Source organism: Pristiophorus japonicus, chromosome 1 (genome assembly GCF_044704955.1).
Source record: "Pristiophorus japonicus isolate sPriJap1 chromosome 1, sPriJap1.hap1, whole genome shotgun sequence".
Taxonomy (NCBI): Eukaryota; Metazoa; Chordata; class Chondrichthyes; family Pristiophoridae; genus Pristiophorus; species Pristiophorus japonicus.
Genome location: NC_091977.1, coordinates 476820811 through 476839925, shown reverse-complemented (window position 1 = coordinate 476839925; position 19115 = coordinate 476820811). Strand labels below are relative to the sequence as shown.

The 19115-nt window shown below is 49.3% G+C and overlaps 15 non-coding genes across 15 annotated transcripts; all 15 read right to left on the bottom strand.

The window, feature by feature from the left end:
* Positions 1-381: 381 nt before the first annotated feature.
* trnar-acg (transfer RNA arginine (anticodon ACG)) lies at positions 382-454 on the bottom strand. The gene has a single exon. It is a non-coding gene; the product is annotated as a tRNA-Arg (tRNA).
* Positions 455-1617: 1163 nt separating this feature from the next.
* trnar-acg (transfer RNA arginine (anticodon ACG)) lies at positions 1618-1690 on the bottom strand. The gene has a single exon. It is a non-coding gene; the product is annotated as a tRNA-Arg (tRNA).
* A 1150-nt stretch (positions 1691-2840) lies between these two features.
* trnar-acg (transfer RNA arginine (anticodon ACG)) lies at positions 2841-2913 on the bottom strand. Its single transcript has one exon. It is a non-coding gene; the product is annotated as a tRNA-Arg (tRNA).
* Positions 2914-4063: 1150 nt separating this feature from the next.
* On the bottom strand, positions 4064-4136 carry trnar-acg (transfer RNA arginine (anticodon ACG)). Its single transcript has one exon. It is a non-coding gene; the product is annotated as a tRNA-Arg (tRNA).
* A 1163-nt stretch (positions 4137-5299) lies between these two features.
* trnac-aca (transfer RNA cysteine (anticodon ACA)) lies at positions 5300-5372 on the bottom strand. Its single transcript has one exon. It is a non-coding gene; the product is annotated as a tRNA-Cys (tRNA).
* Positions 5373-6534: 1162 nt separating this feature from the next.
* On the bottom strand, positions 6535-6607 carry trnar-acg (transfer RNA arginine (anticodon ACG)). Its single transcript has one exon. It is a non-coding gene; the product is annotated as a tRNA-Arg (tRNA).
* A 1163-nt stretch (positions 6608-7770) lies between these two features.
* On the bottom strand, positions 7771-7843 carry trnar-acg (transfer RNA arginine (anticodon ACG)). Its single transcript has one exon. It is a non-coding gene; the product is annotated as a tRNA-Arg (tRNA).
* Positions 7844-9004: 1161 nt separating this feature from the next.
* trnar-acg (transfer RNA arginine (anticodon ACG)) lies at positions 9005-9077 on the bottom strand. The gene has a single exon. It is a non-coding gene; the product is annotated as a tRNA-Arg (tRNA).
* A 1163-nt stretch (positions 9078-10240) lies between these two features.
* On the bottom strand, positions 10241-10313 carry trnar-acg (transfer RNA arginine (anticodon ACG)). The gene has a single exon. It is a non-coding gene; the product is annotated as a tRNA-Arg (tRNA).
* A 1163-nt stretch (positions 10314-11476) lies between these two features.
* Positions 11477-11549, bottom strand: trnar-acg (transfer RNA arginine (anticodon ACG)). The gene has a single exon. It is a non-coding gene; the product is annotated as a tRNA-Arg (tRNA).
* Positions 11550-12711: 1162 nt separating this feature from the next.
* Positions 12712-12784, bottom strand: trnar-acg (transfer RNA arginine (anticodon ACG)). The gene has a single exon. It is a non-coding gene; the product is annotated as a tRNA-Arg (tRNA).
* A 2368-nt stretch (positions 12785-15152) lies between these two features.
* trnar-acg (transfer RNA arginine (anticodon ACG)) lies at positions 15153-15225 on the bottom strand. Its single transcript has one exon. It is a non-coding gene; the product is annotated as a tRNA-Arg (tRNA).
* A 1163-nt stretch (positions 15226-16388) lies between these two features.
* Positions 16389-16461, bottom strand: trnar-acg (transfer RNA arginine (anticodon ACG)). The gene has a single exon. It is a non-coding gene; the product is annotated as a tRNA-Arg (tRNA).
* Positions 16462-17624: 1163 nt separating this feature from the next.
* trnar-acg (transfer RNA arginine (anticodon ACG)) lies at positions 17625-17697 on the bottom strand. Its single transcript has one exon. It is a non-coding gene; the product is annotated as a tRNA-Arg (tRNA).
* A 1162-nt stretch (positions 17698-18859) lies between these two features.
* trnar-acg (transfer RNA arginine (anticodon ACG)) lies at positions 18860-18932 on the bottom strand. Its single transcript has one exon. It is a non-coding gene; the product is annotated as a tRNA-Arg (tRNA).
* Positions 18933-19115: the final 183 nt, after the last annotated feature.

Sequence of the window (19115 nt, the reverse complement as noted above, 5' to 3'; positions counted from 1 at the left end):
GCAGTGGGATCAATGCCTGCATTCTCCACTGTTCTTTTGGCTCAGTTAACAGTTCAGACACAAGAGTTGTGTCAGGTGTGGGTGAGCCCATCTGCTTCTGAAGGTCACCGCAGGCTGAGGGACATCAAATCCTTTGGTGTGCTGTCGCAGCAAAACTTCTCGATTTTTGCATGCATGCAGCTGAAATGGAAAGAAGGAAAAACATCTTTACAAGTATCAATGCCTTTTCTAAGGATTGAATTCAGGACCTTCAGATTATGAGACTGACGTGCTGCCTACTGCACTAAGAAGGTACTTCCCAGTTTAAGAGCTGGACAGTTTGACCAAATATGTTCGCTTACGTGGCATCCAAAGCCATAATGCAAAGATTGCAAAAATACTCGAGCCAGGTAGGAGTCGAACCTACAATCTTCTGATCCGTAGTCAGACGCGTTATCCATTGCGCCACTGGCCCAGTCTGTGAAAAATAGCTGCGACGTCAGCAGGTGCACAGGACGGGCAGATTCCAAGGCATGAGGCAGACAATCACCAAAGAGAGGCACCTCTGTCGCATCCCTTCGATTCACAGGTGGGAGAGCGGAGCAGTGCAGTAGAAAACAAAGCAAAGCAAAGTCGTGCTTAGGTAGTTGGTTGCACTCCGGCTTGAAGCAGTGAGCATTCTTTTGAAGTATGTATGTGTGTGGTAAGTGGCAATTCGCTGAAGGCAGAGCTCTTAATATGACGAGCTGTTTACAGCTGAACATGTTGCAGCTGAGGCACAGGACAGTGCCTTCGCCGTTTTGCTTGAACATTTGCATCTGTGTGTCAGCAGGGAGTGCCTTTGAGCAGCAATGCATGAAAAGAGGCAACACTTTCTTTCAGGCAAAGCCTCAGGCAATAGAATCATCTGTCCATCAGTCAGACAGGCCTCTCGCTTGCTCCCTCACGCTCGTGGCGGCTGCGACGTTACGCTCAACTCGCTTCCCTTCCGCAGGCTCGAGCTCTTCTTGGCGTCTTTCACCATATCCGTGGCTTCCAGTCCTGCCCTTGCTCGCTTGCTATTGCTCAGTAACGTCGATTGGAGCAAAGCATGAAAAGTGTTCAGGGAGCAGGCCAACCTGAAGCAGGAGATTTCTGCTGGTCGTGGAAGCGAGGAGGCAAGTGATAAGGGGCGAGTCAGATGCAAACTGGGAGCTAATACCAGATGTGAATGGGGAATTTGCTCAAATGGGAGAGCGCTTACTTTGCACGTGTGAGGCAGTGGGATCAATGCCTGCATTCTCCACTGTTCTTTTGGCTCAGTTAATAGTTCAGACACAAGAGTTGTGTCAGGTGTGGGTGAGCCCATCTGCTTCTGAAGGTCACCGCAGGCTGAGGGACATCAAATCCTTTGGTGTGCTGTCGTAGCAAAACTTCTCGATTTTTGCATGCATGCAGCTGAAATGGAAAGAAGGAAAAACATCTTTACAAGTATCAATGCCTTCTCTAAGGATTGAATTGAGGACCTTCAGATTATGAGACTGACGTGCTGCCTACTGCACTAAGAAGGCACTTACCAGTTTAAGAGCTGGACAGTTTGACCAAATATGTTCGCTTACGTGGCATCCAAAGCCATAATGCAAAGATTGCAAAAATACTCAAGCCAGGTAGGAGTCGAACCTACAATCTTCTGATCCGTAGTCAGACGCGTTATCCATTGCGCCACTGGCCCAGTCTGTGAAGAATAGCTGCGACATCAGCAGGTGCACAGGACGGGCAGATTACAAGGCATGAGGCAGACAATCACCAAAGAGAGGCACCTCTGTCGCATCCCTTCGATTCACAGGTGGGAGAGCGGAGCAGTGCAGTAGAAAACAAAGCAAAGCAAAGTCGTGCTTAGGTAGTTGGTTGCACTCCGGCTTGAAGCAGTGAGCATTCTTTTGAAGTATGTATGTGTGTGGTAAGTGGCAATTCGCTGAAGGCAGAGCTCTTAATATGACGAGCAGTTTACAGCTGAACATGTTGCAGCTGAGGCACAGGACAGTGCCTTCGCCGTTTTGCTTGAACACTTGCATCTGTGTGTCAGCAGGGAGTGCCTTTGAGCAGCAATGCATGAAAAGAGGCAGCACTTTCTTTCAGGCAAAGCCTCAGGCAATAGAATCATCTGTCCATCAGTCAGACAGGCCTCTCGCTTGCTCCCTCACGCTCGTGGTGGCTCAACTCGCTTCCCTTCCGCAGGCTCGAGCTCTTCTTGGCGTCTTTCACCATATCCGTGGCTTCCAGTCCTGCCCTTGCTCGCTTGCTATTGCTCAGTAACGTCGATTGGAGCAAAGCATGAAAAGTGTTCAGGGAGCAGGCCAACCTGAAGCAGGAGATTTCTGCTGGTCGTGGAAGCGAGCAGGCAAGTGATAAGGGGCGAGTCAGATGCAAACTGGAAGCTAATACCAGATGTGAATGGGGAATTTGCTCAAATGGGAGAGCGCTTACTTTGCATGTGTGAGGCAGTGGGATCAATGCCTGCATTCTCCACTGTTCTTTTGGCTCAGTTCATAGTTCAGACACAAGAGTTGTGTCAGGTGTGGGTGAGCCTATCTGCTTCTGAAGGTCACCGCAGGCTGAGGGACATCAAATCCTTTGGTGTGCTGTCGCAGCAAAACTTCTCGATTTTTGCATGCATGCAGCTGAAATGGAAAGAAGGAAAAACATCTTTACAAGTATCAATGCCTTCTCGAAGGATTGAACTGAGGACCTTCAGATAATGAGACTGACGTGCTGCCTACTGCACTAAGAAGGCACTTACCAGTTTAAGAGCTGGACAGTTTGACCAAATATGTTCGCTTACGTGGCATCCAAAGCCATAATGCAAAGATTGCAAAAATACTCGAGCCAGGTAGGAGTCGAACCTACAATCTTCTGATCCGTAGTCAGACGCGTTATCCATTGCGCCACTGGCCCACTCTGTGAAAAATAGCTGCGACATCAGCAGGTGCACAGGACGGGCAGATTACAAGGCATGAGGCAGACAATCACCAAAGAGAGGCACCTCTGTCGCATCCCTTCGATTCACAGGTGGGAGAGCGGAGCAGTGCAGTAGAAAACAAAGCAAAGCAAAGTCGTGCTTAGGTAGTTGGTTGCACTCCGGCTTGAAGCAGTGAGCATTCTTTTGAAGTATGTATGTGTGTGGTAAGTGGCAATTTGCTGAAGGCAGAGCTCTTAATATGACGAGCAGTTTACAGCTGAACATGTTGCAGCTGAGGCACAGGACAGTGCCTTCGCCGTTTTGCTTGAACACTTGCATCTGTGTGTCAGCAGGGAGTGCCTTTGAGCAGCAATGCATGAAAAGAGGCAGCACTTTCTTTCAGGCAAAGCCTCAGGCAATAGAATCATCTGTCCATCAGTCAGACAGGCCTCTCGCTTGCTCCCTCACGCTCGTGGCGGCTCAACTCGCTTCCCTTCCGCAGGCTCGAGCTCTTCTTGGCGTCTTTCACCATATCCGTGGCTTCCAGTCCTGCCCTTGCTCGCTTGCTATTGCTCAGTAACGTCGATTGGAGCAAAGCATGAAAAGTGTTCAGGGAGCAGGCCAACCTGAAGCAGGAGATTTCTGCTGGTCGTGGAAGCGAGGAGGCAAGTGATAAGGGGCGATTCAGGTGCAAACTGGGAGCTAATACCAGATGTGAATGGGGAATTTGCTCAAATGGGAGAGCGCTTACTTTGCATGTGTGAGGCAGTGGGATCAATGCCTGCATTCTCCACTGTTCTTTTGGCTCAGTTCATAGTTCAGACACAAGAGTTGTGTCAGGTGTGGGTGAGCCTATCTGCTTCTGAAGGTCACCGCAGGCTGAGGGACATCAAATCCTTTGGTGTGCTGTCGCAGCAAAAGTTCTCGATTTTTGCATGCATGCAGCTGAAATGGAAAGAAGGAAAGACATCTTTACAAGTATCAATGCCTTTTCTAAGGATTGAATTCAGGACCTTCAGATTATGAGACTGACGTGCTGCCTACTGCACTAAGAAGGTACTTCCCAGTTTAAGAGCTGGACAGTTTGACCAAATATGTTCGCTTACGTGGCATCCAAAGCCATAATGCAAAGATTGCAAAAATACTCGAGCCAGGTAGGAGTCGAACCTACAATCTTCTGATCCGTAGTCAGACGCGTTATCCATTGCGCCACTGGCCCAGTCTGTGAAAAATAGCTGCGACATCAGCAGGTGCACAGGACGGGCAGATTACAAGGCATGAGGCAGACAATCACCAAAGAGAGGCACCTCTGTCGCATCCCTTCGATTCACAGGTGGGAGAGCGGAGCAGTGCAGTAGAAAACAAAGCAAAGCAAAGTCGTGCTTAGGTAGTTGGTTGCACTCCGGCTTGAAGCAGTGAGCATTCTTTTGAAGTATGTATGTGTGTGGTAAGTGGCAATTCGCTGAAGGCAGAGCTCTTAATATGACGAGCTGTTTGCAGCTGAACATGTTGCAGCTGAGGCACAGGACAGTGCCTTCGCCGTTTTGCTTGAACATTTGCATCTGTGTGTCAGCAGGGAGTGCCTTTGAGCAGCAATGCATGAAAAGAGGCAGCACTTTCTTTCAGGCAAAGCCTCAGGCAATAGAATCATCTGTCCATCAGTCAGACAGGCCTCTCGCTTGCTCTCTCACGCTTGTGGCGGCTGCGACATTACGCTCAACTCGCTTCCCTTCCGCAGGCTTGAGCTCTTCTTGGAGTCTTTCACCATATCCGTGGCTTCCAGTCCTGCCCTTGCTCGCTTGCTATTGCTCAGTAACGTCGATTGGAGCAAAGCATGAAAAGTGTTCAGGGAGCGGGCCAACCTGAAGCAGGAGATTTCTGCTGGTCGTGGAAGCGAGGAGGCCAGTGATAAGGGGCGATACAGATGCAAACTGGGAGCTAATACCAGATGTGAATGGGGAATTTGCTCAAATGGGAGAGCGCTTACTTTGCATGTGTGAGGCAGTGGGATCAATGCCTGCATTCTCCACTGTTCTTTTGGCTCAGTGAATAGTTCAGACACAAGAGTTGTGTCAGCTGTGGGTGAGCCCATCTGCTTCTGAAGGTCACCGCAGGCTGAGGGACATCAAATCCTTTGGTGTGCTGTCGCAGCAAAACTTCTCGATTTTTGATTGCATGCAGCTGAAATGGAAAGAAGGAAAAACATCTTGACAAGTATCAATGTCTTTTCTAAGGATTGAACTCAGGACCTTCAGATTATGAGACTGACGTGCTGCCTACTGCACTAAGAAGGTACTTCCCAGTTTAAAAGCTGGACAGTTTGACCAAATATGTTCGCTTACGTGGCATCCAAAGCCATAATGCAAAGATTGCAAAAATACTCGAGCCAGGTAGGAGTCGAACCTACAATCTTCTGATCTGTAGTCAGACGCGTTATCCATTGCGCCACTGGCCCAGTTTGTGAAAAATAGCTGCAACATCAGCAGGTGCACAGGACGGGCAGATTACAAGGCATGAGGCAGACAATCACCAAAGAGAGGCACCTCTGTCGCATCCCTTCGATTCACAGGTGGGAGAGCGGAGCAGTGCAGTAGAAAACAAAGCAAAGCAAAGTCGTGCTTAGGTAGTTGGTTGCACTCCGGCTTGAAGCAGTGAGCATTCTTTTGAAGTATGTATGTGTGTGGTAAGTGGCAATTCGCTGAAGGCAGAGCTCTTAATATGACGAGCTGTTTACAGCTGAACATGTTGCAGCTGAGGCACAGGACAGTGCCTTCGCCGTTTTGCTTGAACACTTGCATCTGTGTGTCACCAGGGAGTGCCTTTGAGCAGCAATGCATGAAAAGAGGCAGCACTTTCTTTCAGGCAAAGCCTCAGGCAATAGAATCATCTGTCCATCAGTCAGAAAGGGCTCTCGCTTGCTCCCTCACGCTCGTGGCGGTTGCGACATTACGCTCAACTCGCTTCCCTTCCGCAGGCTCGAGCTCTTCTTGGCGTCTTTCATCATATCCGTGGCTTCCAGTGCTGCCCTTGCTCGGTGCTATTGCTCAGTAACGTCGATTGGAGCAAAGCATGAAAAGTGTTCAGGGAGCGGGCCAACCTGAAGCAGGAGATTTCTGCTGGTCGTGGAAGCGAGGAGGCCAGTGATAAGGGGCGATTCAGATGCAAACTGGGAGCTAATACCAGATGTGAATGGGGAATTTGCTCAAATGGGAGAGTGCTTACTTTGCATGTGTGAGGCAGTGGGATCAATGCCTGCATTCTCCACTGTTCTTTTGGCTCAGTGAATAGTTCAGAGACAAGAGTTGTGTCAGCTGTGGGTGAGCCCATCTGCTTCTGAAGGTCACCGCAGGCTGAGGGACATCAAATCCTTTGGTGTGCTGTCGCAGCAAAACTTCTCGATTTTTGCATGCATGCAGCTGAAATGGAAAGAAGGAAAAACATCTTTACAAGTATCAATGCCTTCTCTAAGGATTGAACTGAGGACCTTCAGATAACGAGATTGACGTGCTGCCTACTGCACTAAGAAGGTACTTCCCAGTTTAAGAGCTGGACAGTTTGACCAAATATGTTCGCTTACGTGGCATCCAAAGCCATAATGCAAAGATTGCAAAAATACTCGAGCCAGGTAGGAGTCGAACCTACAATCTTCTGATCCGTAGTCAGACGCGTTATCCATTGCGCCACTGGCCCAGTCTGTGAAAAATAGCTGCGACATCAGCAGGTGCACAGGACGGGCAGATTACAAGGCATGAGGCAGACAATCACCAAAGAGAGGCACCTCTGTTGCATCCCTTCGATTCACAGGTGGGAGAGCGGAGCAGTGCAGTAGAAAACAAAGCAAAGCAAAGTCGTGCTTAGGTAGTTGGTTGCACTCCGGCTTGAAGCAGTGAGCATTCTTTTGAAGTATGTATGTGTGTGGTAAGTGGCAATTCGCTGAAGGCAGAGCTCTTAATATGACGAGCATTTTACAGCTGAACATGTTGCAGCTGAGGCACAGGACAGTGCCTTCGCCGTTTTGCTTGAACACTTGCATCTGTGTGTCACCAGGGAGTGCCTTTGAGCAGCAATGCATGAAAAGAGGCAGCACTTTCTTTCAGGCAAAGCCTCAGGCAATAGAATCATCTGCCCATCAGTCAGAAAGGGCTCTCGCTTGCTCCCTCACGCTCGTGGCGGCTGCGACGTTACGCTCAACTCGCTTCCCTTCCGCAGGCTCGAGCTCTTCTTGGCGTCTTTCACCATATCCGTGGCTTCCAGTCCTGCCCTTGCTCGCTTGCTATTGCTCAGTAACGTCGATTGGAGCAAAGCATGAAAAGTGTTCAGGGAGCAGGCCAACCTGAAGCAGGAGATTTCTGCTGGTCGTGGAAGCGAGCAGGCAAGTGATAAGGGGCGAGTCAGATGCAAACTGGAAGCTAATACCAGATGTGAATGGGGAATTTGCTCAAATGGGAGAGCGCTTACTTTGCACGTGTGAGGCAGTGGGATCAATGCCTGCATTCTCCACTGTTCTTTTGGCTCAGTTTATAGTTCAGACACAAGAGTTGTGTCAGGTGTGGGTGAGCCCATCTGCTTCTGAAGGTCACCGCAGGCTGAGGGACATCAAATCCTTTGGTGTGCTGTCGCAGCAAAACTTCTCGATTTTTGCATGCATGCAGCTGAAATGGAAAGAAGGAAAAACATCTTTACAAGTATCAATGCCTTCTCGAAGGATTGAACTGAGGACCTTCAGATAATGAGACTGACGTGCTGCCTACTGCACTAAGAAGGCACTTACCAGTTTAAGAGCTGGACAGTTTGACCAAATATGTTCGCTTACGTGGCATCCAAAGCCATAATGCAAAGATTGCAAAAATACTCAAGCCAGGTAGGAGTCGAACCTACAATCTTCTGATCCGTAGTCAGACGCGTTATCCATTGCGCCACTGGCCCAGTCTGTGAAAAATAGCTGCGACATCAGCAGGTGCACAGGACGGGCAGATTACAAGGCATGAGGCAGACAATCACCAAAGAGAGGCACCTCTGTCGCATCCCTTCGATTCACAGGTGGGAGAGCGGAGCAGTGCAGTAGAAAACAAAGCAAAGCAAAGTCGTGCTTAGGTAGTTGGTTGCACTCCGGCTTGAAGCAGTGAGCATTCTTTTGAAGTATGTATGTGTGTGGTAAGTGGCAATTCGCTGAAGGCAGAGCTCTTAATATGACGAGCTGTTTACAGCTGAACATGTTGCAGCTGAGGCACAGGACAGTGCCTTCGCCGTTTTGCTTGAACACTTGCATCTGTGTGTCACCAGGGAGTGCCTTTGAGCAGCAATGCATGAAAAGAGGCAGCACTTTCTTTCAGGCAAAGCCTCAGGCAATAGAATCATCTGTCCATCAGTCAGAAAGGGCTCTCGCTTGCTCCCTCACGCTCGTGGCGGTTGCGACATTACGCTCAACTCGCTTCCCTTCCGCAGGCTCGAGCTCTTCTTGGCGTCTTTCACCATATCCGTGGCTTCCAGTGCTGCCCTTGCTCGGTGCTATTGCTCAGTAACGTCGATTGGAGCAAAGCATGAAAAGTGTTCAGGGAGCAGGCCAACCTGAAGCAGGAGATTTCTGCTGGTCGTGGAAGCGAGGAGGCCAGTGATAAGGGGCGATTCAGATGCAAACTGGGAGCTAATACCAGATGTGAATGGGGAATTTGCTCAAATGGGAGAGTGCTTACTTTGCATGTGTGAGGCAGTGGGATCAATGCCTGCATTCTCCACTGTTCTTTTGGCTCAGTGAATAGTTCAGAGACAAGAGTTGTGTCAGCTGTGGGTGAGCCCATCTGCTTCTGAAGGTCACCGCAGGCTGAGGGACATCAAATCCTTTGGTGTGCTGTCGCAGCAAAACTTCTCGATTTTTGCATGCATGCAGCTGAAATGGAAAGAAGGAAAAACATCTTTACAAGTATCAATGCCTTCTCTAGGATTGAACTGAGGACCTTCAGATAACGAGATTGACGTGCTGCCTACTGCACTAAGAAGGTACTTCCCAGTTTAAGAGCTGGACAGTTTGACCAAATATGTTCGCTTACGTGGCATCCAAAGCCATAATGCAAAGATTGCAAAAATACTCGAGCCAGGTAGGAGTCGAACCTACAATCTTCTGATCCGTCGTCAGACGCGTTATCCATTGCGCCACTGGCCCAGTCTGTGAAAAATAGCTGCGACATCAGCAGGTGCACAGGACGGGCAGATTACAAGGCATGAGGCAGACAATCACCAAAGAGAGGCACCTCTGTCGCATCCCTTCGATTCACAGGTGGGAGAGCGGAGCAGTGCAGTAGAAAACAAAGCAAAGCAAAGTCGTGCTTAGGTAGTTGGTTGCACTCCGGCTTGAAGCAGTGAGCATTCTTTTGAAGTATGTATGTGTGTGGTAAGTGGCAATTCGCTGAAGGCAGAGCTCTTAATATGACGAGCATTTTACAGCTGAACATGTTGCAGCTGAGGCACAGGACTGTGCCTTCGCCGTTTTGCTTGAACACTTGCATCTGTGTGTCACCAGGGAGTGCCTTTGAGCAGCAATGCATGAAAAGAGGCAGCACTTTCTTTCAGGCAAAGCCTCAGGCAATAGAATCATCTGTCCATCAGTCAGAAAGGGCTCTCGCTTGCTCCCTCACGCTCGTGGCGGCTGCGACGTTACGCTCAACTCGCTTCCCTTCCGCAGGCTCGAGCTCTTCTTGGCGTCTTTCACCATATCCGTGGCTTCCAGTCCTGCCCTTGCTCGCTTGCTATTGCTCAGTAACGTCGATTGGAGCAAAGCATGAAAAGTGTTCAGGGAGCAGGCCAACCTGAAGCAGGAGATTTCTGCTGGTCGTGGAAGCGAGCAGGCAAGTGATAAGGGGCGAGTCAGATGCAAACTGGGAGCTAATACCAGATGTGAATGGGGAATTTGCTCAAATGGGAGAGCGCTTACTTTGCATGTGTGAGGCAGTGGGATCAATGCCTGCATTCTCCACTGTTCTTTTGGCTCAGTGAATAGTTCAGAGACAAGAGTTGTGTCAGGTGTGGGTGAGCCCATCTGCTTCTGAAGGTCACCGCAGGCTGAGGGACATCAAATCCTTTGGTGTGCTGTCGCAGCAAAACTTCTCGATTTTTGCATGCATGCAGCTGAAATGGAAAGAAGGAAAAACATCTTTACAAGTATCAATGCCTTCTCTAAGGATTGAACTGAGGACCTTCAGATAACGAGATTGACGTGCTGCCTACTGCACTAAGAAGGTACTTCCCAGTTTAAGAGCTGGACAGTTTGACCAAATATGTTCGCTTACGTGGCATCCAAAGCCATAATGCAAAGATTGCAAAAATACTCGAGCCAGGTAGGAGTCGAACCTACAATCTTCTGATCCGTCGTCAGACGCGTTATCCATTGCGCCACTGGCCCAGTCTGTGAAAAATAGCTGCGACATCAGCAGGTGCACAGGACGGGCAGATTACAAGGCATGAGGCAGACAATCACCAAAGAGAGGCACCTCTGTCGCATCCCTTCGATTCACAGGTGGGAGAGCGGAGCAGTGCAGTAGAAAACAAAGCAAAGCAAAGTCGTGCTTAGGTAGTTGGTTGCACTCCGGCTTGAAGCAGTGAGCATTCTTTTGAAGTATGTATGTGTGTGGTAAGTGGCAATTCGCTGAAGGCAGAGCTCTTAATATGACGAGCATTTTACAGCTGAACATGTTGCAGCTGAGGCACAGGACAGTGCCTTCGCCGTTTTGCTTGAACACTTGCATCTGTGTGTCACCAGGGAGTGCCTTTGAGCAGCAATGCATGAAAAGAGGCAGCACTTTCTTTCAGGCAAAGCCTCAGGCAATAGAATCATCTGTCCATCAGTCAGAAAGGGCTCTCGCTTGCTCCCTCACGCTCGTGGCGGCTGCGACGTTACGCTCAACTCGCTTCCCTTCCGCAGGCTCGAGCTCTTCTTGGCGTCTTTCACCATATCCGTGGCTTCCAGTCCTGCCCTTGCTCGCTTGCTATTGCTCAGTAACGTCGATTGGAGCAAAGCATGAAAAGTGTTCAGGGAGCAGGCCAACCTGAAGCAGGAGATTTCTGCTGGTCGTGGAAGCGAGCAGGCAAGTGATAAGGGGCGAGTCAGATGCAAACTGGAAGCTAATACCAGATGTGAATGGGGAATTTGCTCAAATGGGAGAGCGCTTACTTTGCACGTGTGAGGCAGTGGGATCAATGCCTGCATTCTCCACTGTTCTTTTGGCTCAGTTAATAGTTCAGACACAAGAGTTGTGTCAGGTGTGGGTGAGCCCATCTGCTTCTGAAGGTCACCGCAGGCTGAGGGACATCAAATCCTTTGGTGTGCTGTCGCAGCAAAACTTCTCGATTTTTGCATGCATGCAGCTGAAATGGAAAGAAGGAAAAACATCTTTACAAGTATCAATGCCTTCTCGAAGGATTGAACTGAGGACCTTCAGATAATGAGACTGACGTGCTGCCTACTGCACTAAGAAGGCACTTACCAGTTTAAGAGCTGGACAGTTTGACCAAATATGTTCGCTTACGTGGCATCCAAAGCCATAATGCAAAGATTGCAAAAATACTCAAGCCAGGTAGGAGTCGAACCTACAATCTTCTGATCCGTAGTCAGACGCGTTATCCATTGCGCCACTGGCCCAGTCTGTGAAAAATAGCTGCGACATCAGCAGGTGCACAGGACGGGCAGATTACAAGGCATGAGGCAGACAATCACCAAAGAGAGGCACCTCTGTCGCATCCCTTCGATTCACAGGTGGGAGAGCGGAGCAGTGCAGTAGAAAACAAAGCAAAGCAAAGTCGTGCTTAGGTAGTTGGTTGCACTCCGGCTTGAAGCAGTGAGCATTCTTTTGAAGTATGTATGTGTGTGGTAAGTGGCAATTCGCTGAAGGCAGAGCTCTTAATATGACGAGCTGTTTACAGCTGAACATGTTGCAGCTGAGGCACAGGACAGTGCCTTCGCCGTTTTGCTTGAACACTTGCATCTGTGTGTCACCAGGGAGTGCCTTTGAGCAGCAATGCATGAAAAGAGGCAGCACTTTCTTTCAGGCAAAGCCTCAGGCAATAGAATCATCTGTCCATCAGTCAGAAAGGGCTCTCGCTTGCTCCCTCACGCTCGTGGCGGTTGCGACATTACGCTCAACTCGCTTCCCTTCCGCAGGCTCGAGCTCTTCTTGGCGTCTTTCACCATATCCGTGGCTTCCAGTGCTGCCCTTGCTCGGTGCTATTGCTCAGTAACGTCGATTGGAGCAAAGCATGAAAAGTGTTCAGGGAGCGGGCCAACCTGAAGCAGGAGATTTCTGCTGGTCGTGGAAGCGAGGAGCCCAGTGATAAGGGGCGATTCAGATGCAAACTGGGAGCTAATACCAGATGTGAATGGGGAATTTGCTCAAATGGGAGAGTGCTTACTTTGCATGTGTGAGGCAGTGGGATCAATGCCTGCATTCTCCACTGTTCTTTTGGCTCAGTGAATAGTTCAGAGACAAGAGTTGTGTCAGCTGTGGGTGAGCCCATCTGCTTCTGAAGGTCACCGCAGGCTGAGGGACATCAAATCCTTTGGTGTGCTGTCGCAGCAAAACTTCTCGATTTTTGCATGCATGCAGCTGAAATGGAAAGAAGGAAAAACATCTTTACAAGTATCAATGCCTTCTCTAAGGATTGAACTGAGGACCTTCAGATAACGAGATTGACGTGCTGCCTACTGCACTAAGAAGGTACTTCCCAGTTTAAGAGCTGGACAGTTTGACCAAATATGTTCGCTTACGTGGCATCCAAAGCCATAATGCAAAGATTGCAAAAATACTCGAGCCAGGTAGGAGTCGAACCTACAATCTTCTGATCCGTCGTCAGACGCGTTATCCATTGCGCCACTGGCCCAGTCTGTGAAAAATAGCTGCGACATCAGCAGGTGCACAGGACGGGCAGATTACAAGGCATGAGGCAGACAATCACCAAAGAGAGGCACCTCTGTCGCATCCCTTCGATTCACAGGTGGGAGAGCGGAGCAGTGCAGTAGAAAACAAAGCAAAGCAAAGTCGTGCTTAGGTAGTTGGTTGCACTCCGGCTTGAAGCAGTGAGCATTCTTTTGAAGTATGTATGTGTGTGGTAAGTGGCAATTCGTTGAAGGCAGAGCTCTTAATATGACGAGCATTTTACAGCTGAACATGTTGCAGCTGAGGCACAGGACAGTGCCTTCGCCGTTTTGCTTGAACACTTGCATCTGTGTGTCAGCAGGGAGTGCCTTTGAGCAGCAATGCATGAAAAGAGGCAGCACTTTCTTTCAGGCAAAGCCTCAGGCAATAGAATCATCTGTCCATCAGTCAGAAAGGGCTCTCGCTTGCTCCCTCACGCTCGTGGCGGCTGCGACGTTACGCTCAACTCGCTTCCCTTCCGCAGGCTCGAGCTCTTCTTGGCGTCTTTCACCATATCCGTGGCTTCCAGTCCTGCCCTTGCTCGCTTGCTATTGCTCAGTAACGTCGATTGGAGCAAAGCATGAAAAGTGTTCAGGGAGCAGGCCAACCTGAAGCAGGAGATTTCTGCTGGTCGTGATAAGGGGCGAGTCAGATGCAAACTGGAAGCTAATACCAGATGTGAATGGGGAATTTGCTCAAATGGGAGAGCGCTTACTTTGCACGTGTGAGGCAGTGGGATCAATGCCTGCATTCTCCACTGTTCTTTTGGCTCAGTTAATAGTTCAGACACAAGAGTTGTGTCAGGTGTGGGTGAGCCCATCTGCTTCTGAAGGTCACCGCAGGCTGAGGGACATCAAATCCTTTGGTGTGCTGTCGCAGCAAAACTTCTCGATTTTTGCATGCATGTAGCTGAAATGGAAAGAAGGAAAAACATCTTTACAAGTATCAATGCCTTCTCGAAGGATTGAACTGAGGACCTTCAGATAATGAGACTGACGTGCTGCCTACTGCACTAAGAAGGCACTTAACAGTTTAAGAGCTGGACAGTTTGACCAAATATGTTCGCTTACGTGGCATCCAAAGCCATAATGCAAAGATTGCAAAAATACTCAAGCCAGGTAGGAGTCGAACCTACAATCTTCTGATCCGTCGTCAGACGCGTTATCCATTGCGCCACTGGCCCAGTCTGTGCAAAATAGCTGCGACATCAGCAGGTGCACAGGACGGGCAGATTACAAGGCATGAGGCAGACAATCACCAAAGAGAGGCACCTCTGTCGCATCCCTTCGATTCACAGGTGGGAGAGCGGAGCAGTGCAGTAGAAAACAAAGCAAAGCAAAGTCGTGCTTAGGTAGTTGGTTGCACTCCGGCTTGAAGCAGTGAGCATTCTTTTGAAGTATGTATGTGTGTGGTAAGTGGCAATTCGTTGAAGGCAGAGCTCTTAATATGACGAGCAGTTTACAGCTGAACATGTTGCAGCTGAGGCACAGGACAGTGCCTTCGCCGTTTTGCTTGAACACTTGCATCTGTGTGTCAGCAGGGAGTGCCTTTGAGCAGCAATGCATGAAAAGAGGCAGCACTTTCTTTCAGGCAAAGCCTCAGGCAATAGAATCATCTGTCCATCAGTCAGACAGGCCTCTCGCTTGCTCCCTCACGCTCGTGGCGGCTCAACTCGCTTCCCTTCCGCAGGCTCGAGCTCTTCTTGGCGTCTTTCACCATATCCGTGGCTTCCAGTCCTGCCCTTGCTCGCTTGCTATTGCTCAGTAACGTCGATTGGAGCAAAGCATGAAAAGTGTTCAGGGAGCAGGCCAACCTGAAGCAGGAGATTTCTGCTGGTCGTGGAAGCGAGGAGGCAAGTGATAAGGGGCGAGTCAGGTGCAAACTGGGAGCTAATACCAGATGTGAATGGGGAATTTGCTCAAATGGGAGAGCGCTTACTTTGCATGTGTGAGGCAGTGGGATCAATGCCTGCATTTTCCACTGTTCTTTTGGCTCAGTTAATAGTTCAGACACAAGAGTTGTGTCAGGTGTGGGTGAGCCTATCTGCTTCTGAAGGTCACCGCAGGCTGAGGGACATCAAATCCTTTGGTGTGCTGTCGCAGCAAAAGTTCTCGATTTTTGCATGCATGCAGCTGAAATGGAAAGAAGGAAAGACATCTTTACAAGTATCAATGCCTTTTCTAAGGATTGAATTCAGGACCTTCAGATTATGAGACTGACGTGCTGCCTACTGCACTAAGAAGGTACTTCCCAGTTTAAGAGCTGGACAGTTTGACCAAATATGTTCGCTTACGTGGCATCCAAAGCCATAATGCAAAGATTGCAAAAATACTCGAGCCAGGTAGGAGTCAAACCTACAATCTTCTGATTCGTAGTCAGACGCGTTATCCATTGCGCCACTGGCCCAGTCTGTGAAAAATAGCTGCGACATCAGCAGGTGCACAGGACGGGCAGATTACAAGGCATGAGGCAGACAATCACCAAAGAGAGGCACCTCTGTCGCATCCCTTCGATTCACAGGTGGGAGAGCGGAGCAGTGCAGTAGAAAACAAAGCAAAGCAAAGTCGTGCTTAGGTAGTTGGTTGCACTCCGGCTTGAAGCAGTGAGCATTCTTTTGAAGTATGTATGTGTGTGGTAAGTGGCAATTCGCTGAAGGCAGAGCTCTTAATATGACGAGCTGTTTGCAGCTGAACATGTTGCAGCTGAGGCACAGGACAGTGCCTTCGCCGTTTTGCTTGAACATTTGCATCTGTGTGTCAGCAGGGAGTGCCTTTGAGCAGCAATGCATGAAAAGAGGCAGCACTTTCTTTCAGGCAAAGCCTCAGGCAATAGAATCATCTGTCCATCAGTCAGAAAGGGCTCTCGCTTGCTCCCTCACGCTTGTGGCGGCTGCGACATTACGCTCAACTCGCTTCCCTTCCGCAGGCTTGAGCTCTTCTTGGAGTCTTTCACCATATCCGTGGCTTCCAGTCCTGCCCTTGCTCGCTTGCTATTGCTCAGTAACGTCGATTGGAGCAAAGCATGAAAAGTGTTCAGGGAGCGGGCCAACCTGAAGCAGGAGATTTCTGCTGGTCGTGGAAGCGAGGAGGCCAGTGATAAGGGGCGATACAGATGCAAACTGGGAGCTAATACCAGATGTGAATGGGGAATTTGCTCAAATGGGAGAGCGCTTACTTTGCATGTGTGAGGCAGTGGGATCAATGCCTGCATTCTCCACTGTTCTTTTGGCTCAGTTAATAGTTCAGACACAAGAGTTGTGTCAGGTGTGGGTGAGCCCATCTGCTTCTGAAGGTCACCGCAGGCTGAGGGACATCAAATCCTTTGGTGTGCTGTCGCAGCAAAACTTCTCGATTTTTGCATGCATGCAGCTGAAATGGAAAGAAGGAAAAACATCTTGACAAGTATCAATGTCTTTTCTAAAGATTGAACTCAGGACCTTCAGATTATGAGACTGACGTGCTGCCTACTGCACTAAGAAGGTACTTACCAGTTTAAAAGCTGGACAGTTTGACCAAATATGTTCGCTTACGTGGCATCCAAAGCCATAATGCAAAGATTGCAAAAATACTCGAGCCAGGTAGGAGTCGAACCGACAATCTTCTGATCCGTAGTCAGATGCGTTATCCATTGCGCCACTGGCCCAGTTTGTGAAAAATAGCTGCAACATCAGCAGGTGCACAGGACGGGCAGATTACAAGGCATGAGGCAGACAATCACCAAAGAGAGGCACCTCTGTCGCATCCCTTCGATTCACAGGTGGGAGAGCGGAGCAGTGCAGTAGAAAACAAAGCAAAGCAAAGTCGTGCTTAGGTAGTTGGTTGCACTCCGGCTTGAAGCAGTGAGCATTCTTTTGAAGTATGTATGTGTGTGGTAAGTGGCAATTCGCTGAAGGCAGAGCTCTTAATATGACGAGCTGTTTACAGCTGAACATGTTGCAGCTGAGGCACAGGACAGTGCCTTCGCCGTTTTGCTTGAACACTTGCATCTGTGTGTCAGCAGGGAGTGCCTTTGAGCAGCAATGCATGAAAAGAGGCAGCACTTTCTTTCAGGCAAAGCCTCAGGCAATAGAATCATCTGTCCATCAGTCAGACAGGCCTCTCGCTTGCTCCCTCATGCTCGTGGCGGCTGCAACGTTACGCTCAACTCGCTTCCCTTCCGCAGGCTCGAGCTCTTCTTGGCGTCTTTCACCATATCCGTGGCTTCCAGTCCTGCCCTTGCTCGCTTGCTATTGCTCAGTAACGTCGATTGGAGCAAAGCATGAAAAGTGTTCAGGGAGCAGGCCAACCTGAAGCAGGAGATTTCTGCTGGTCGTGGAAGCGAGCAGGCAAGTGATAAGGGGCGAGTCAGATGCAAACTGGGAGCTAATACCAGATGTGAATGGGGAATTTGCTCAAATGGGAGAGTGCTTACTTTGCACGTGTGAGGCAGTGGGATCAATGCCTGCATTCTCCACTGTTCTTTTGGCTCAGTTAATAGTTCAGACACAAGAGTTGTGTCAGGTGTGGGTGAGCCCATCTGCTTCTGAAGGTCACCGCAGGCTGAGGGACATCAAATCCTTTGGTGTGCTGTCGCAGCAAAACTTCTCGATTTTTGCATGCATGCAGCTGAAATGGAAAGAAGGAAAAACATCTTTACAAGTATCAATGCCTTTTCTAAGGATTGAACTCAGGACCTTCAGATTATGAGACTGACGTGCTGCCTACTGCACTAAGAAGGTACTTCCCAGTTTAAGAGCTGGACAGTTTGACCAAATATGTTCGCTTACGTGGCATCCAAAGCCATAATGCAAAGATTGCAAAAATACTCGAGCCAGGTAGGAGTCGAACCTACATTCTTCTGATCCGTAGTCAGACGCGTTATCCATTGCGCCACTGGCCCAGTCTGTGAAAAATAGCTGCGACATCAGCAGGTGCACAGGACGGGCAGATTCCAAGGCATGAGGCAGACAATCACCAAAGAGAGGCACCTCTGTCGCATCCCTTCGATTCACAGGTGGGAGAGCGGAGCAGTGCAGTAGAAAACAAAGCAAAGCAAAGTCGTGCTTAGGTAGTTGGTTGCACTCCGGCTTGAAGCAGTGAGCATTCTTTTGAAGTATGTATGTGTGTGGTAAGTGGCAATTCGTTGAAGGCAGAGCTCTTAATATGACGAGCAGTTTACAGCTGAACATGTTGCAGCTGAGGCACAGGACAGTGCCTTCGCCGTTTTGCTTGAACACTTGCATCTGTGTGTCAGCAGGGAGTGCCTTTGAGCAGCAATGCATGAAAAGAGGCAGCACTTTCTTTCAGGCAAAGCCTCAGGCAATAGAATCATCTGTCCATCAGTCAGACAGGCCTCTCGCTTGCTCCCTCACGCTCGTGGCGGCTGCGACGTTACGCTCAACTCGCTTCCCTTCCGCAGGCTCGAGCTCTTCTTGGCGTCTTTCACCATATCCGTGGCTTCCAGTCCTGCCCTTGCTCGCTTGCTATTGCTCAGTAACGTCGATTGGAGCAAAGCATGAAAAGTGTTCAGGGAGCAGGCCAACCTGAAGCAGGAGATTTCTGCTGGTCGTGGAAGCGAGGAGGCAAGTGATAAGGGGCGAGTCAGATGCAAACTGGGAGCTAATACCAGATGTGAATGGGAATTTGCTCAAATGGGAGAGTGCTTACTTTGCACGTGTGAGGCAGTGGGATCAATGCCTGCATTCTCCACTGTTCTTTTGGCTCAGTTAATAGTTCAGACACAAGAGTTGTGTCAGGTGTGGGTGAGCCCATCTGCTTCTGAAGGTCACCGCAGGCTGAGGGACATCAAATCCTTTGGTGTGCTGTCGCAGCAAAACTTCTCGATTTTTGCATGCATGCAGCTGAAATGGAAAGAAGGAAAAACATCTTTACAAGTATCAATGCCTTTTCTAAGGATTGAACTCAGGACCTTCAGATTATGAGACTGACGTGCTGCCTACTGCACTAAGAAGGTACTTCCCAGTTTAAGAGCTGGACAGTTTGACCAAATATGTTCGCTTACGTGGCATCCAAAGCCATAATGCAAAGATTGCAAAAATACTCGAGCCAGGTAGGAGTCGAACCTACAATCTTCTGATCCGTAGTCAGACGCGTTATCCATTGCGCCACTGGCCCAGCCTGTGAAAAATAGCTGCGACATCAGCAGGTGCACAGGACGGGCAGATTACAAGGCATGAGGCAGACAATCACCAAAGAGAGGCACCTCTGTCGCATCCCTTCGATTCACAGGTGGGAGAGCGGAGCAGTGCAGTAGAAAACAAAGCAAAGCAAAGTCGTGCTTAGGTAGTTGGTTGCACT